The sequence below is a fragment of the Equus przewalskii genome, chromosome X, assembly GCF_037783145.1.
Source record: "Equus przewalskii isolate Varuska chromosome X, EquPr2, whole genome shotgun sequence".
Classification (NCBI taxonomy): Eukaryota; Metazoa; Chordata; class Mammalia; order Perissodactyla; family Equidae; genus Equus; species Equus przewalskii.
Genome location: NC_091863.1, coordinates 116,201,002 through 116,219,321, shown reverse-complemented (window position 1 = coordinate 116,219,321; position 18,320 = coordinate 116,201,002). Strand labels below are relative to the sequence as shown.

General features: G+C 36.0%; 1 pseudogene; it reads left to right on the top strand.

The window, feature by feature from the left end:
- Positions 1-232: 232 nt before the first annotated feature.
- Positions 233-824, top strand: LOC103564952 (armadillo repeat-containing protein 10 pseudogene; annotated as a pseudogene).
- Positions 825-18,320: the final 17,496 nt, after the last annotated feature.

The following is an 18,320-nucleotide window of genomic DNA, read 5'->3' as shown; positions in this document are numbered from 1 at the left end:
ATGTTTATTCAAATTGGCAACAAATCAATAGTCATTTACCAAGGATATGAGCTGTATTTCATTTCTCTTTATGTACAGATGTATGTACATGTGTATGAACAGAAGCATTATTAACACCTAAAGAAAAAAGGATCCTGACATTGTTGAAAAAGTTTAGTCACTTTGAATAACAATGTAGCCATTCAGCAAACCAAGCCATAATTTGTTAATCAGGTAGTATTTCAAATGTTGAAATGCGATCAACAATATTAGCCACAGTATTAAAGGCAAAGCTTTAAATGCACTGAATAACCTAAGTATGGATGTTAAAAATCAAAGCAAGTTAAAGGTATGCATCAAGTCTGTGAGCATTTTTTTCTGTGGTTCCCTCAAGTCCACTGTGCAGATGGTCAGACTGGGATTGTTAACAAACACGACTGTTATTAATGACCAAATGCTTAACATTTCTATGACAGACGTTTTCAATGTGTTACTTGTGGGAAATGGAAACACTAAAGTTCAAGTTTTGAAACTCCTTTTGAATGTGCCTGGAATTTCAGCCATAGCAGATGGACTACTTGGTACCCGAGTGGATTCATCATTCCTTTCCCTTCACTATGGCCACCTAGCAAAGGGGATTCTTCTTTGAGTACTTACATTGTTTCAGAAAATAAATTACTGCCTCAAAATCCAAGGCCATTTACCTTCTCAGCCTACTTTTCACTAAAGGTTCACTGTTTTTCCTGTTCTGTGGAGAAGAATGTGCCCAGAAAATGAGAGCTTTAGTTTATCATCATGATGTGGATGTGAAGGAAAAAGTTGTAATAATAATAACAAAATCCTGATTAGTCATATGTTTCCAAAGAGTAATGCAGTCTGAAAGTAATGCACATTATATATTTCTTATTCTCCATCTTCTTTGTAAAGGAAATTTTTCAGCTGCTGAATTTAAACAGTAAATCTCATGTTTCATCAATACAGTCTTAGTCTTGCCATGGTCTTCAAGTTTTAGACCACTTTATTGATAACAAATGAATATTAGAACTTGTACTAAAAATATTCACTTATTTTTATTTTGCTGACTATATTGAGATATTTTGGTTATTTTTTCTACATGAAGTGACAGTGACCTTTTTATACATAAGCTACCCTTTTACCATTTGAAGTGATCTGAGGCCATATTAGCATATCATCAATTCATTGTTTTAGAACCATCAGAGGAATGGCACCACTCTTTTAGTAATGTTGAGATCCTGAGTGCTCAAGTTCAACTGCCAACTCAGACATAGAATATTCAAAAATCTAACCATTTGTACTTCTAGTCAATGCAAAATGTAAACCTTAGGAGATGTTCCCTAGTACTTACCACTGCCATACAATGTGCCAATATGCAAAGATATTATGAATACAGTACCAGGATTTATCAGAATGTCCATCCATAGCCAGTTGAGTAAATCGATTACCAAGTCTTTAAAAAGATGAAGCAGGTTTGGATGTACTAGTGTGGAAAGATATCCATGAAATATGATTTTTAAAAAAATACATGCATAGAAGAATATGTATAATATGATCCTATTTATATTCTTAAATGACAAATACTTATACTTACATATACATTAACACTTTTGGAATGATAAACTATAATCAGACTGGAGAGTGGGGAAATGACTTTTTTATGTATACCTCTTTTACTATTAGAATTTTTACTATGAGCATAAATTTTATAATTTTTTTAATAAAAGGGTTTTTAAAAAAACTAGTATTTCTAGACTCACTTAGATAATAAATAGCAGACGCAGTATATGGGTCTGTGTGTTCATAATCTGCATACCCTGGTCTTTCCGCCATTGGACAGGTGTGTAAGTAAATTAAGCTTTACCAATAAGTAGAATGACCTTCTCAGTTGGCATTCATTCAGAAAATGTTGTAATGGACAATTTCAGTTTTCAAATGAATATGTACTAAATTTCCTGTTCTCCAGGCTAGCCTTAACTAATTACATACATTGCGAGATAAATAATAAAACAGCGACTAATACAACAGGCTCATACACTTAGAGAACGTCAATGTTGTTAACGTTTATAAGAAATGTTTACAAAATGAAGTTATTTTTCTATTATATATTTTTTCAGCTTGTATTCCAAAGACTCCTGATATTTTTCACCAGTATTTTACTTAAAGATTAGTATGCCTGTGACACCCTCTTTACTTCTACCTCTTTAGCTTTATTTTTAGAGTATTCAAACAGCTATAAAAATGTGATCCTTGAAAGGATTTGGCTCCAACAAGAAATTCTCTGAATATTTTTCTTCAACCAAACAATACTCACCCATTGGAGAAGGATGACTATTGAGTATAATGGCTGATGGAAGGTAATTCAACATTTAATTCCTAACATGAAAACATGACGAATGCAAGCAAAAGTGCTGTGTTTGAGATCATCTCCACTTACTTGCTGTAGCCGCATATAAAATAAAAAGAGGTTTGGTTTAAACCAATGGATGCTGCCAGGTTTCCTTTCCACACTTTATCATCTTAAACAGCAGTTGACTCTTTGATGTTTGTAAGAGAAGAGAAGAAAAAAGCATACGAAATGGCTGAAATTGCTTTCAGGCTTCCTTTTGTTTTGACCTTTATTTGCTTTCTATCCCTCTTCCAAGGAGAGCATATTGCTTCCTAATGTGAAAGCTAGAGAGATAACAGCTAAACAGTAAACGTCAGCCAGTAGCGTTCAAAAGAATGGGCTAATTTCATATCTGGGAAGTTTATCTTTAACTTGGAGTTGGAATGGGGAAATTATAGGATTCTTTTTTCCATTTTTGCAGGGAGAGGGCATAATTAGTTGGCTTTTATCAAATAAATTGCTAGTGTTTGCAAAATAAAAACTCCAATACATAGTAACGAAAAGCTATAAAATTGCCTCCATTTCTATGCATTCTGAATGCTTTCATTTTCAATTAATCTCATTTTTTCCTATTAAGAAATATTGTTGTACATGAGGATTTCTTACAATTAGATTTTCTGAGAAAATGTTGTAGCAATGAAATCATTTCAAACTTTGATCCTCCCTCAACTATAATAATTTTGTCTTATTTTCCTCTTGATTGAAAAACCAGTAAGTCCAAATTAAACATTTATTATAGTCCATTCAAATTAATTCACATATCTCACAAATTGCTCCATTAATATCTCATTTAAGGAAATATATAGAAAACAATTGTCTTTGCATTAGGATGCTGTCATCTATCACATTGGCTGAAACATCCAAATACGCTCCATTAGACCAGAGTTCCTTTAATCATGGTGGATCCTATGGGACCCACTTATAAAGTTCTTAAACCATTCATTCCTTCATATCCAGAATCTAAATATCTCTAAATGTGCAAAACATTTTTAAGGAACTCTGTGTGCTCATGAGATTATTTCCATCTCTTTTAGTACTCTCAACACAGTGCTGGCAATGTACAAATGCAATATGCCTAAACATTCAGCCACGAGAGCAAGAATATTCTTTGAACCACAAGTCAGTAATTCAATTATTCTATTCCCATTATTTTCATGACACCTCCTTGCAAAAGGCTGAAGGCCTGAATAAAAAAACCCTACATAGACATTAAAATATATCTTAAAGAAATACTCAAGTTAAAACTGAAGAAGCTTTAGTTCAATTAGAGCTCAAAGTTTGGCATCACTTATTCTTCCTCTCACTCTATCATTCTTTGTGCTTTATCATTAGTGCAATCACGTAGAGTCACCTTAAATGGATATTTTGCATCTCCTCCGTCCTTTCCCTTCCTAGTACTACTCCTACTGCACCCTCTTAATTTCCTCTCTCTTCAGGAAGACAGCAATTTTTTTAATTCAGAATTTCCCAAGTTTGCCTCTGTGGAACACGGGGTTCCATGAAATAGGTGACACTCAAAAGGAGTTCCACTTGAGAAACATGGGGTTAAACATGTTTCTTTACTGCAGTATTTCTCAGAGACTTTATTTAAAATACTAATTTTATTGACCAGATAACCTGTGTGCCAGGCATTGTGCTAGATCTTATATTATTTCTCTTCGTACATTACATTTTGTTATTATCTGTTTTATAGATCACACAGCGAATAAGCAGTGAAGCCAGGATTTAATTTCAGTTCTTTCTCACTCCAAACCCCCTGCTCATTCCATATTTCCCTCCTCAGACTGAGACATCATATCATTTCCTTAAAGATCATAATGGACTCAGGAGTTACATGCTTCTTTCTCTTAATGAAAAATGATGGGACCAGCCTGGTGGCACAGTGGTTAAGTTCGCATGTTCTGCTTTGGCAGCCCGGGGTTCGCTGGTTCAGATCCTGGGTGCAGACCCACGCACTGCTTGTCAAGCCATGCTGTGGCAGGCGTCCCACATATAAAGTAGAGGAAGATGGGCACGGACGTTAGCTCAGGGCCAGGCTTCCTCAGCAAAAAGAGGAGGATTGGTGGCAGATGTTAGCTCAGGGCTAATCTTCCTCCAAAAATGACAGCAACAACAAAAAATGAAAGTTGATATTCTTAATAGAGAGAAAACTAATTTTGCCTTATTATGGAGGTGATACTGTAGAGGTTAGTGGCATACATCTTTGTGTCACACAATATGATTCAAATTTTATTTCTGCAAATTACCAGCTGTGTGACAAAGGATAAGACCTTTAGTCACTTAAAACCTTTTTCCTCATTTGTATAATGCACAAAATATTTATTTCAGGGAGATATTTGTGAGTATTAAATATGATTATGTAATTAAAGTGCTTGGAATAATTTGACACATAGTAAGTATTGATTATAATATTATTATTAATAATTATAACATCATGATGTTCCTAAGACACACTTGCTTGAGTTTCTTAATCAAAACTGGATTGCCTATTCTAATTCAGTTTGATTTTATTTGAAATTTTTATAGTAAATCGATAAATTATTTGACTATTAAAAGAGAAAAAAATAAATACATCACACATTAAATAATAGATTTCTCATATTCAACTATGCTCCTAAATTTAGAATTTGAATTTTCCCAGCCTATCCATCAGGTTTCTGAACTGAAAGCTGGTTTAGTATTGTAAATAGGTAGCCCCTAGAGAGTAAGATTTAACTTTCAATGTGGATCTTAATACTTGAGATGATCTAGCATAGGGTACCAGCTAACCTCCTACCAAATTAAGAGGCTCAGGATGTTGACTTTCCTTTCTGTAAACATTTTAATATGAAAACTGCAAGACGTTCTTATTTTCCATTATCAATTTCAAAGGGAATTTGGAAAAAACTACAATTTTGAAAATTAGAGTTTATAAAATTATTAAATACATTGATTGAAAGAAGAAAATGCCATTGACTTTTTTGAGTTCTATTTAATAACCAATTTTAACAAAACCCCATCAGATTGAGATTTACTTATTTGGAATTTATAATTCTCTGAGACAAAGACCAAGATAAAATTATAAAATAAATTCATGAGGATACACTGTTATCTGGTGTATTCTTTTCAATGTGGTAATAGTCATGATAGGAGGGCTTAGGGTATAAGCCAGGAACTACTCTAACTGCTGTGTATATATTAAACAATTGAATGTTCAAAAAGATCCTATGAAGTAGATACTATTATTACCCCCATTTTACATATGAACAAATTGAAGCAAAGAAAGGTTGTCACTTACTCAAGGCCCTACAACTAGTAATAACAGAATGAGGGTCTTTTAATCCAGACAGGCTAGCTCCAGTATCTGTACTCTTGTCCACTGTACATTGATTACTTTTATTCTCTTAGTTTAGTAGGAATTAAACTTACTTAAAGTATTTTGTACCATGATATTGGTCTAATTCAGAATGCCACTTTCCAGTTGGTCTCAATATTTTACTACTCAAAGTTCATTGGTTTTTATTTTAAGAACATGTTCCTTTGGTTTACATTGTGGGGCATCAGAATTGGCCACCCCAAAATATGTCTTTTTGGCATGAGGATTATTTTGGGCTGGTTACTTTTAAGAAACTTCAGACAGGGGAAAAGCTCTGAAAAGTAGAAGTTACCCTATTGTAAGAGACCTTTACATTTATAAGCGAAACCTCCGTTTGTAAAGGTATCTCCCTCTCTGTGCCAGGAAGAAGGGGGGATGACATTATCTCTAGAAACTCTTATCACTGCAGAAGGCATGGACTTAAATCTGCATAATAACCTTACTCTTGCTCACTGCGCTTTTCTGGTAATCTCCCATAACTGACTCTCTCTACCCTCAACAACCTTCTTTGTCTTTAGCTGAAGATGGTATTTAAGATGACAACCTCAGCCATTTTGGCGAGTTGCTCAGTTTTCCTGAGTTTCTCCCATGTATACATTTATAAAGCTTTGTTTGATTTTCTCCTGTTATTCTGTATCATGTCAACTTAATGCATAGCCCAGCCAGAAGGACTCAGAGGGTAGAGGATTCATCTGCCTCTCCTACAACATTCTGGAAAGCCTCATCAGAAATACTGCTGACGCTATTATTGACACAAGCCTCAATATTCAGGTCATCTCAATTCCCATTTTTATCAAGAATCTTCTGGTGACAAGCATGAAAGAGTATGTGACCAATGTCAATACATGTTTCAAGATTAAAGTGATCTATTTTCTCGAAAAAACACCAGTAAAGATACAGACTGTCTTCTCATGAGAAAAGCAGCCTGTTGTTTGTTTGCTAATACTCAAAGTAATATCAAACAGTCAAGAAGCTGAGAGTTGAAATAAACAAGGAAAAATATTAGCAACCAAGAGTTTTTATCTGTAAGTTCTGCATCGAACATTTTATTTACATAGCATATTTTAGATAGAGCACAGACATACATAACTTGATATTACTAGCTTTTGCAGAAATGTCCACATCACATTTCCCCAAGCACAATCATACTTTATTCTCCTCCTCCTGGAATTAAAAAATCTTGATTTCTCTTTCACTGGATCCTATGGAAGTATTTATCAAAGTGTATTCTATGGGATATTGATAACTGTTAAGGATAGAAAATTGTTTTGTAGTCAAATAAATTTTGGAGAAACTAGGTTAAAGAAAGTTAACAAGGCTTACGTACTGCATGATTTTCAGAGCCTTTATATATTAATATCCATCATTTATCTCCAAGAGCAGAAATAAGTATGAATAAAGCTTCAAAAATTTTTGATCATACATTCTTTCTTTGTAGCATGTCAAGGTGGGAAAATTACTTCACAAAAGGTTTTAGGAGTCAATGGTGTGACATTGTAAATCATTAAAACTGGAAGACGCTAAAAAAACGCATCAATGCTGGCTTATAGACTTGCAGTATTAGAAGCTCATTTTGAGAGTGAGATATGGGAAGAAGGTTTCTTGGAAATACATTTTCCTGGATTCTACACCCAGAAATCTGGGATAAAGTCCAGGATCCTATATTTGGTTGGGGTCAGGGGACCTCTTTCCTTTTGCCTGTGAAGCAAAGCTAGGTTTTAGAACCATGCATAATGGAATACCATTGCTTCATAGCCTAGGGCATATTTACAATTTTATACATACTGTGATAAGCACAATAATGCCCCCTCAAAGATGTCTATGTCTTAATCCCCAAAACCTTTGAATATGTTAATTTACATAACAAAAGGAACTTTGCAGATGTGGTTAAGTTAAGGATCTTGAGATGACAAGATTATCCTGGAGTATCAGGGTGCACCCAAGGTAATCATAAAATCCTTAGAAGTAGAAGCAGGAGCATCAGAGCCAGAGAGAGAGATTTAAAGATGCCACACTGCTGCCTTTCATGATGGAGGAAGGGGCCATGAGCCAAGGAAAGCAGGCAGCCTCCAGAACCTGGAAAATGCACCAGAACCTGGAAAATGCAAGAAAATGGATTTCTTCCTAGAGACTCCAGAAGGATCATATCTTGCTGACACCTTTATTTTAGCACAGTAAGATACATTTTGGACTTCTGACTTCCAGAACTGTAGGATAATAAATGTTTATTGTTTTAAGCCACTAAGTTTGTGGTAATATGTTACAGCAGCAATAGGAAACTATTATATACACACTCGTGAAATTGAATTTAACACCTTTTAGCCATGGGAAACAAAGTTATTATTTTGATATAAGTTCTGCCAATTTACAATCAATAGGTCTAGCTCTCTGCTGCACTTAATATTAAGGACACGGAAGGGAGAGATTAACCATGTTAGTGACACAGAAGCTAGAATATTTAAGTTACCTGGCAAGGTTCCCAAAGCTAGTAAGTGGGTGAATGCAGTTTGAATGCAGGTCTGCCTGACTCCAAAATTCAGGCTTTTTATTCACATCAGTTACCTTTGAGCATGCCGCATAACGATCACCATGCTTAGTTTTCTGCTTTATATTAGAATTACCATATAGGGGAAAAAAGTGGAAATGGTTCAGTCTGGAAAAGTATTATGACCAAGAATAAAACAAAATAGTACTGCAGCTTGAAGGAAGGGAACAGAAAAACAAATACTATTCCTGAGAGAAGGACATGAATGGCTGTTAGAAACAGCATTACGTCAGATGGATGCACAGAAACGCTTATGCAGGTCACACGTGTGACACAGACTTACACAGTGCCTAAGACTAAGGTTTAATCAGAACTGCAGAGTACACCTCTTCACCTACTCTACTGTAATGCTAAGAAGCAGAAAGCAATAAAAACATTGAAACACAGCTGGTAGAACTACGAGAGCAAGATACTCTCTGGGGAGCAAGGGCAGAAATAGAATATTCAAACCCAGGCAGCAAGCAAATGTGCAACCCACCTAATCTTTGACTAGATTAACACAAACTACACTAAAGTCATGACACAGGAAAGGCATGCTCACATAGGCCAGCCTGGTGGTGCAGTGGTTAAGTGCTCACGTTCCGCTTTGGTGGCCGGGGTTTGCTGGTTTGGATCCCGGGTGGGGACATGGTACCACTTGGCAAGCCATGCTGTGGTAGCCATCCCACATATAAAGTAGAGGAAGAAGGGCACAGATGTTAGCTCAGGGCCAGTCTTCCTCAGCAAAATAGTGGGATTGGTGGCAGATGTTAGCTCAGGGCTAATCATCCTTAAAAAAAAAAAAAAAGGAAAACAAATCTAAACGGAAAAAATCAACCTCAGTGTATATTGTCCTATAGAACATATCCAGATTTCAACAAAAAATTACAAAGCACATCAAAAAGCAGGAAAAAAAACCATAAACTGAACAGAAAAGAAATCATCAAAATACAACTTGGATATGACACAGATATTGGAATTATCAGTGAGTTTTAAATAACTGTGATCAATATATTAAAAGATCCAATAGAAGTGAGAAAACATGAATTATCAGATAGGTAATTTCAGCAAAGAGATGGAAACCATAAGTAAATGGAAGTACTGCAAAAGAAAAACCCAGTAACACAGATGAAGAATTCCTTGGATGGACTCATCAGTAAACTGGACACAAGCAAGGAAAGATTCAGGAGTTGTAGGGTGATATTGAATGGTCTAACATATTCATAACTGGAATTTCAGTAGGAGAAGAAGGAGAGAACAAGACAGAAGAAATATTTGAAGAAATAAAGGTGGAGAAGTTCCCAAAATTATTAATAGATAATAAATTAAAGACTTCGAAAATTTGGAGAACAGCAAGCAGAATAAATATGAAAACATTCAAGCATATAATATTCAAACTACAGAATACTAAAGACAAAGTCTTGAAGGCAGCCAGAGAAAAAGGCAAATTAACTACTGAAGAATAAGGATGATAATTACAGCAGCCACCCCGTCAGAAACCATATTAGGAAAAAAGAAATGAAGACACATTTTTAAAATGCTTAAAGAAAAACCATACTCACAACGCAGAATTCTATACCCAGAAAAAATTATCTTCAAAAATTAAGGCCAAATACAGTATTTTCTCAGCCAAGCAAAAACTAATGAACTCGTTGTTAATCTACTCAATAAGAAGTGTTAAAATACATTTTTGAGGTAGAAGGAATATGATATAATAAAAACTTAGATGTACATATAGAAATTCAGAGTGTCATAAATAAAATATGTTAAATACGTTTTCTTATTAATTGGTCTAAAAGACAACTGACTATAAAGCAAATATTGTAACAATGTATTGTGTTTAAAACATAGTAAAAGTGAAATGCTAAAACAACAAAGTCACAGGAAATGGAAGGGTGGGATTAAAAATACTATAAATTTCTATCACTATACAATAAGCTGTATAGTATTATTTATAGGTAGACAACTATATAAAAAGTATATTATAAACTCTAGGTCAACAATTGTACAAGTTTTTAAACAAAGATGTGTTAATAATAAATCAATAGAGAAGATAAAATAGAACCATCAAAATACTCATTTAAAACTGAAAAGGAAAAATAAATAGAAGACAGCAAGCAATATAGTAGATTTTAATTCAATCACATAATATTTTTAGATGTGAATGTCTAACCACTTTAAATAACAATAGACTGTTAGATTGGACTTCAAAAAAGAAAGCAAAGCCCAGCTATTTGCTGTGTCCCAGAAATTGACTTAAAGATGAAGACACAGATAGACTAAAAGTAACGGGATGGAGGAAGATATAACATGCAAACACTGACCAAAAGTCAGGAGGGGAAGCTGCGTTAACTTCAGAGAAAGTAGACTTCAGAAAAAGAAATATTTTTAGGGATAAAGAGAAACACTACATAATGATAAAGTGTCAATTATTCACAAAAACATAATAAAATTAAGATTTATGCACCTAACATCAGAGCTTCAAAACAGATGACAAAAACTGATAGATCTGAAAGGAGAAATGACAAATCCACAGTTATATTTGGAGCTATCAACAGTGCTTTCTCAGTAAATCACAGAACAGGTAGGCAGAAAATCATAAGGATACAGATGGTCTGAATGACACCAATAAGGAACATGGCCTACCTGATATTTATAGAAGACCCCCCAACTACAGCAGAATATGCATTCTTTTCAAGTGCACATGGAACATCCACCAAGATAGACCATATTCTTAGCTATGAAGCAAATCTAAACAGAGTTACAGGAAGACAAATCATAGAAAGTATTCTCAAAACCGTAACTGAATTAAATTAGATTAATAACAGAAAAATACCTGGAAAGTGTATGAAAATTAAAAAACACCAATATACTTTTAAATAACCCAGGAGTCAAATAGAAAGTCTCAAGGAATATTCTCAAAGAATATTCAAATAAATTAAAACATCCACAAAGTATATCAAAATTTGTAGTATAGAGCTAAAGCAATGCTATGAAGCATTAAACATGTGTATTAGACAAGAAGAAAGATCTCAAATCAATAACCTAAGCTACCACCTGAAGAAACAAGAGAAAGAAGAGCAAATTCAACCCAAAGCAAGTAGAAAGAAGGAAATAATCAAGATTAGAGTAAAATTTAATGAATTTTAAAACAGAAAAATAATAGAGAAAATAAAAGCCAAAGCTGGTTCTTTGAAAACATCCCTAAAACAAAATTGATAAAATACTAGCCAGGATAACGAAGTAAAAAGAAAGAGTAAACAAATGATGAATATGAGGAAGGAAAAAAGAGACTGCACTACTAATGCTACAGACAGTAAAAGGACAACAACAAAATAACTCTGCCCATAAATGCTAAAATTTAGATGAAATGGATCAATTCCTTGAAAGACACACACTATCATGACTCATTCAAGAAGAATTAGAGCATCTGAATTGTCCTATACCTATAACACACTTCCAAAAAGAAAACTCCAGGCCCGGGGTCAGCCCCATGGCTGAGTGGTTAAGTTCCTGTGCTCCGCTTCTGCAGCCCGGGGTTTCACCGGTTCAGATCCTTGGCACAGACATGGCACCGCTCATCAGGCCATCCTGAGGCAGCGTCCCACATAGCAGAGCCAGAAGGCCCTACAACTAGAATATACAACTATTTACTCAGGGGCTTTGGTGAGAAGAAGGAAAAAAAGAAGATTGGCAACAGATGTTTGCTCAGGCGCCGATCTTTAAAAAAACAAAGAAAAGAAAAAAACCCTCCAGGCCCAAATGATTGCTAGAACATGAGCATCAAAGTGAATATCCATAGACTCATTAACAATATAGTTGTGGTAGTTCTCTGTTAACCATAAGCACACACGTTATTAACATATTTGTGAAAAAAATGAAAGAATTAATAGTTTAAAAAAATCAGAAGTTCACAGTAGTGTGGCCTGTTGCTCAGAATTTTTAAAAATACACTAATGGAGAAAAAGTTATAGATTTATCAGAGTAGAATCACTCATTGTCCCCCAAACTCTATTTCAGTCAACGTGTAAGGAAAGCATATTGTAAGATGGGATATAAATGTAACTAAGTGAAGAAGTGTCTGCTCAAGGCTGGTAGGTTGGTTTTCTGTACCCCAAGTGCATTGGTGATATTTGCCATCACTCCGCAACCAGAGACATACTCTATTTAGCAATCTGTATGAAAGGGAGAGTTACACGATGAGAGCTGACAACAGAAAGTCAGCTTCTCTTAATTTTGGCATGGAGATAACCCAACCTGCCTGTCAGCTCCATATCTCAGCAGTTGTATTAGTCAGAGTTCTCTGCAGAAACATACCAAACAGAATACATAGAGAAAGATATAACAGGAGATTTATTACAGGAATTGAGTCAGGCAGTTATGGAGGCTGAGAAACCACAAGATCAGTGGTCTGTCTGCAAGCTGGAGACCCAGGAAAGCCAGTGGTAAAATTCAGTGAGAACAAAGGCCTACAAACCAGGCGAAGCAATGATGGAATTTGCAGACGGAGGCCGAACACCTAAGAAGAGGGATGGGGGGTGGATTGAAGAGGGGCTTGCTGCAAATCCCATGGTCCAAGGGCCAGAGAACCAGTAGAAGATGATGGACATCCCACCTCAAGAAGAGAGGGAGGGAGAATTGACCCTTCCTCCTCCTTTTTGTTCTGTATGGGCCCTCAATGGATTGGATGCTGCCCACCCACATTGCTGAGGGCAGATCTTGTTTACTCAGTCTACTGATTCAAATGCTAATCTCTTGTGGAAACAACCTCACAGATATACCCAGAAATCACGTCTTACAATTTGTCTATGCATCCCTTAGCCCAGTCAAGTTGACACATAAAATAACCATCACAGCACTCAAAATAGAAGCCTACTAATCAACATACCCTGCACACACTTCACTTTTACTCTGGCTTCTAATTTAGGGGAGAAGCTTTTAGGACAGAGCAAATCCACATAATGAACAACATCAATCAGCATAATCCTTTGTTCCTAAATAGAAATGAATAATCAAGAAGAATTTGATCTTTGAGGAAAATCAGCAAAACTATAAAGATGAATAAACATAACAACTGACCTCAGAAGAAAGAGAGAGAATCCAGGCAACTGAAGACAACATTATATGAATCCTAATGTGTATCCTCAAAGAGATGTGAGTAGATAGCATACACATAAACAGAAGATCACGCTTCACTGGGAAAAGGAGCAACTGGAAACAAGAAAGTGTTGTTGGAAATTGAATATATATATGAAGTTATACATATAAAGTTCAGTGTGTGTATATATATATATGCTTAAAATAAAATTTTAATAGAAAGATTAGTAGAAAAATATGAAAAAGCTCTCATAAAACAGATAAAACATATGACCAAAAGTTGAAAGTCATAGATCAATAGAGAAGGGCCAATGTTTTTTAACAGGCATTCATCAGGTATTGAATCCCAACTATGCACAGGGGTTTTGCTAGGCAATGGGAAACAATGGCTAACATTGTAACACTTGCGTTAACAGTTAAATGTCTAATAGGAGTTAAAGAAAGAGAAAACAGAGAAAGGAGAGGGGAGGAAATGGCTAAAAATAAAAATACATAACTGGAAAAAAATTCCCAGCACCAAAGGGAAACACAAGTTTTCGGAGTAATTGTCACGGTGGATGGATGAACAGACACCCTCATCTGAGCTATCCTTGTGAAAATTCAGAACACTAAGCGAAAAATTGAAATAATATTTTCAGAGTGAGGGTAAGGCGACAAGGCTACCTACGAGTACATAAGAGTGATAATGTTATCAGATTTGTCTTCAATGCTGGATGCTAAGAGAAAATGGAGTGGTATGCTAGCTGTGCAGCGGGCCATGGATGTGATGCAATGCTGATCATGCGTAGTTGCTGGGCATGGGCTCCATTCTCTTGATCTGGAGAGCACAGTGAAAGCAGGTGATGCTAAACGTGAGGAGTAACTGGGGGCTTTGAGCCTGAGGTGGGTTGAGGGAGAGGGCCAAGCTCAGGGGTCAGACTGTGAATCATTCTCCCTGGTTGAAGGAAATGTGTGAGTACTACCCAGGGCACACAAGACCAGGCAGCCAGGAGCCAACAGCTGCTGCTGACCATGCTGTAGGAGGCAGCGGCCGTGATGGAGAAAGTTGCCTGGAAGAAGAAATAGGTGGTGATGGTGGCAGTGGCAGGATGTCAGTATGAGCCATGGCCTGCTCCTGTGGGTTCTCAGATCTCTGTTTGGGCACAGGAGTTCAAAGTGGCCTTTCTTCTCTGTGGGCCAGGAAGGAAGCCCGGATCCAGACCTTTCTGGATATTGTTGATTTTCCAGTGTGAAGGCAAATAGGTAGTGGGAGTTAGGGAGAAGGGGTATACTGAAAAGAGTGGAGAATTTAAGTTAACAATAGTAAAAACGATGGATTCAGAGTGTATCAAAGTGAAGACAGTACTGCAGTTTGGGACCAAAAGGAATCTGGGTTTTAAATTTTACCTATGGCTGACAAATCTTGGACCAATCAGTGGTCCTTTCATTGACTCTGACCCATGTGGCCTTTTCAAACCATAAGTAGGCATCTCCAGACCAGTAATAAGAAGGATATTGAATCAGTAATCAAAAACCTCCCAACAAAGAAACGCACAGTCTTCATTGATAAATTCTAAGAAACATTCAAAGAAAAATTAACATCAATCCTTCCCAAACTCTTCTAAAAAAGTAGAATAAATATAGCTTACTAAACTGACTCAGGAAGAAATAAAAAAACCTTCAACAGGCCTAAAGTTACTAAGGAAATTGAAGCAGTATTTTAAAATCTTTATGGGAGTTCCAGTTTCTGCTTGGGTATATGCACATCTGCAAAGCACACAGCTCCCATCCTTACAACAAGAAAGAAGGATAGACATATTGCTAATTCGTGACTTTTCTTGAATGCGTCATAGAGCTGAGGCTGCAGGAAAACCAAATAACCCAAAATTTGCAGAGGGACAGGCACCTGCAGGGATAGACTGAGTGTGAGTGCTGGCTTACCTGAGAGAGAAGCTACTGAATACCAGTAAGAAGAATTTAGCTGAAACAGTTGACAGAAAGGTAGATTCAGGCAGGCAAGAGCATACGAATCTCCTGGAGACTGCAGATAGGAGCCAGGGAGTCCTCACACTATTGAAGCATTAGTGTTCCTGAATTCTAACAGGTGCTTTTAGTGAAGACTTAGGAGAGTCCTGCAGGAGCTTGCCTTGTGGAGAGAGCAGGAGGAGAGAGCAGCAGCAGCTGCTGCAGCAGGGGCATGAAATCCTCCAGGCCTCTTCCTCCTAATTCTACATGACAAAATCCTCAATCTGTGGGAGGAAGAACAAAATCTGTTGACACTGGGGCATGGTCAAAACCTATTGCAGTTTGGGGAAGGGAACAAACGAAAAAACTCTCAACATAGGGGAGGAACGGGCATACTTGCTGGACCCAAAACTCAGCTGGAGGAGGGGCACTTGTGATAGCCTGAAAGCCACACCCCAGAGACACAGGGACCCATGCCTGCCTAAGCCTGAGCCTTAATCTGAACATTAGAGAATGCTCCCACACCTGCCCCTACCATCAGGCTAACGTGCATCAATTAGAAGTAACAATGGCATTCTGAGGGGGAACTGCAAGAAACAGACATTCTCTGAGCCACAGTGCAAAGGAGAGACAAAAGCTGATGGTGAGCAAACATTAAAACAACGTCCTCTTGGTGCACGAGCCCCTACCCTAAACACAAGGTATTACCAGAGGAAATTGAAGCCTGTAGCGCACTGATGGTAACAATAACAACAAACCACAAGTGCAGCCAAATTCCTAAATAGATTAACTCAAATTACCCTAGAAAAGGAAAGCAACACGCATTTCCAAATGTAAAATCTATTTACCTTAGTCTCTACTAAGGTTGTACACATACTTTCCAGCTTTCAAAAAACATTCTATAAAGCACAAGAAAAGGTAAGGGGAAAGAAAATACTCCTGAGAGACAAAACAATCATCAGAGTCAAACTCAGGACTCAATAGTGATGTTGGAACTGACACCAACATCCAAGAGCTATGGGACTAGACAGAGAGAGACACATACAAAGGTGGCAGAAGAAAGACTGGCTGAGAATTTTAAAAAATTAGTGACAAGGCACCAAACCACAGATCAAAGAAGCTCAGAGAACACTAATTAAGATAAATACCACAAGAAAAAAAAATTGTCAGATATACGCATGATTTATAAATTTTTTTTCTCTAGTTTACCTTTTTATTCTCTCAATGTGTCTCATGCAGAACAAAATTTTTAGTTTTGCTGAAGTCTAATTTATTTTTTTCTTTTAGGTAAAGATCGAAATTTTCCTCTATGCTTGTAAAGGCTTTATGGTTTTCATTTTACACTTAGATTTACGGTTAATTTTGAGTTCATATTTGTACATGATATGAGAGATGGATCAAAGTTCTTATTTTTGCATATGGATTCCAAATGTTCCAACACTACATTTAAAAGACTGTTTCTCCAATGCATTGCCTTTGAATTTGGCCTCACACTCAACTGTCCATATATCTATGAGTCAATTTTGTGACTCATCAGGCTGTTTCATTGGTCTGTGTTCCTATACCTTCACCACAAGCACACAAACTTGAAGAATCCAGCTTTATATTGTCTTAAAATCAGGTAGTTGATTTCCCCAAATTTATTCTTCATTAAAAACAAGTCTTAGTTATTCTAATCCCTTTGTCTTTCCATATAAATTTTAAGATCAGCTTGCCAATTTCTACAAAAAACATAGTGCTGGAATTTTTATTATAATTATGTTAGATCTGTAGATCAATTTGGTGACAACTGACATCTTTACTATGTTGAGTCTTCTAATCCATAAACATGGTATGTCTCTTCATTTATTTGTCATCTTTAATTTCTTTCTTCAGCGTCTTGTAATTTTCATTATACAGGTCCTATGTATGTTCTATTGGATTTGTAAATAGTATTTATCTGATTTCTCATTAATGATTGCTGGAATATAGAAATAATTTTGATTTTTATGTGTTGACTTTGTATCTTACAGCACTTCTAAACACACATTAGTTCTAGGGGTTCTTTTTGTTGTTGTAGGTTCCCTGAGATTTTCTGTATAGAATTCATGCCATCTACAACTAGAGACGGTTTTATTTCTTCCTGATAAGTGTATACGCCTTTTATTTATTTTCTTGCCTATTACACTGGGAAGAACTCCAACATGACACTGAATTGGACTGCTGAATGTGGATACTCATGCGTTGTTTCTGATATTAGGGAGAAAGCATCCTATCTTTCACAACAGAATGCAAAGCTAACAGTAGGTTTTTGTAGATGCTCTTTTTCATTCAATTTTATAGATACTCTTTATCATGTTGAGAGGGTTACATTCAATTTATGGTTTGCTGATGACTATTAGGGATATTTCTTTCACATTAGGAGAGTTCTAGTAGTTTGTGATTTTTAAGAGATTGGTCCATTTCATCTAAGACGTCAAATTTATGTGTGTGGTGCTGCTAATAACATTCCCTTATTATCATTTTAATTTATGTAGGATCCATAGTGTTATCTTTTATTTTGTTCCTGATATTGATTGTTTATGTCTTCTCCCATTTTTTTCTTTTTAGGTCTTGCCAGCTGTTTATCAGTTTCTTTGATATTGAAAAAAATCTTTGCACTTCATGTTTGCTCTATACTTTGTTTTAAATTTAATGGATTTATTCTTATCTTTATTATTTTCTTCCTTATACTGCTTTGGGTTGATTTTGCTCTTCTTTTGCTAGTTTCTTAAAACAGAAGCTTAGCGTAATGTTTTGAAACCTTTCTCCTTTTCAAATATTAGCAATTAATTCCGTAAATTTCCCTCTAAGTACTGCTTTACCCGTAATGCACAAACTTGGTATGTTGTATGTTATTTTCATTTAATGCATAATATTTTCTGACTTTACTTGAGAGTTTCTCTTTGATACATGTATTTCTTATGACTTCCAATTAAATTTCCATGTGTTTGGACATTTTCTGATTATTTTTTTGGTTAAGGTTTAAGATAGAGTTG